The 888-nt window shown below is 52.1% G+C and overlaps 2 non-coding genes across 2 annotated transcripts; both read right to left on the bottom strand.

The window, feature by feature from the left end:
- Positions 1 to 231: 231 nt before the first annotated feature.
- Positions 232 to 350, bottom strand: LOC123152827 (5S ribosomal RNA). Its single transcript, XR_006476330.1, has one exon. It is a non-coding gene; the product is annotated as a 5S ribosomal RNA (ribosomal RNA).
- A 297-nt stretch (positions 351 to 647) lies between these two features.
- LOC123153256 (5S ribosomal RNA) lies at positions 648 to 766 on the bottom strand. Its single transcript, XR_006476420.1, has one exon. It is a non-coding gene; the product is annotated as a 5S ribosomal RNA (ribosomal RNA).
- Between the last annotated feature and the right edge of the window lie 122 nt (positions 767 to 888).

The raw sequence follows: 888 nt of genomic DNA, 5'->3' as shown, positions 1-888 counted from the left end.
ACATTGCTTTGGCCGCTCCCTCTCAACTACGGAGACGAGTTTAACGCGGTTTCCACCCCTCCCTCTCAACCGCACCAGTGCACGCTTGCCGCGCCACAACGCCGACGCTGGACCCGTGAATCGTGAGCACCCAGCTATGACTTACCGCACTCGTGCAAAATAATAAAACACGGCAAATATATTACTTACACGTGCGTTTTGTTTTGCAAGCGGCGCGAAAAAATTAAAAAGGGAATGCAACACGAGGACTTCCCAGGAGGTCACCCATCCTAGTACTACTCTCGCCCAAGCAGGCTTAACTTCGGAGTTCTGATGGGATCCGGTGCTTTAGTGCTGGTATGATCGCATCCGACATGTTACCCCGGTCTTCGTCCCTTATCCTTGCCCCTCCCATCTCCACTACAAAGACGATTGTACATTGCTTTGGCCGCTCCCTCTCAACTACGGAGACGAGTTTAACGCGGTTTCCACCCCTCCCTCTCAACCGCACCAATGCACGCTTGCCGCGCCACAACGCCGACGCTGGACCCGTGAATCATGAGCACCCAGCTATGACTTACCGCACTCGTGCAAAATAATAAAACACGGTAAATATATTACTTACACGTGCGTTTTGTTTTGCAAGCGGCGCGAAAAAAATTAAAACGGGAATGCAACACGAGGACTTCCCAGGAGGTCACCCATCCTAGTACTACTCTCGCCCAAGCACGCTTAACTTCGGAGTTCTGATGGGATCCGGTGCTTTAGTGCTGGTATGATCGCATCCGACATGTTCGTCCCTTATCCTTGCCCCTCCCAGCTCCACTATAAAGACGATTGTACATTGCTTTGGCCGCTCCCTCTCAACTACGGAGACGAGTTTAACGCGGTTTCCACCCCTCCCTCTCA

The sequence above is a fragment of the Triticum aestivum genome, chromosome 1B (genome assembly GCF_018294505.1).
Source record: "Triticum aestivum cultivar Chinese Spring chromosome 1B, IWGSC CS RefSeq v2.1, whole genome shotgun sequence".
NCBI classification, from domain to species: Eukaryota; Viridiplantae; Streptophyta; class Magnoliopsida; order Poales; family Poaceae; genus Triticum; species Triticum aestivum.
The sequence above is the reverse complement of the archived record's forward strand: the minus strand, read 5'-3'. Positions and strand labels throughout refer to the sequence as shown.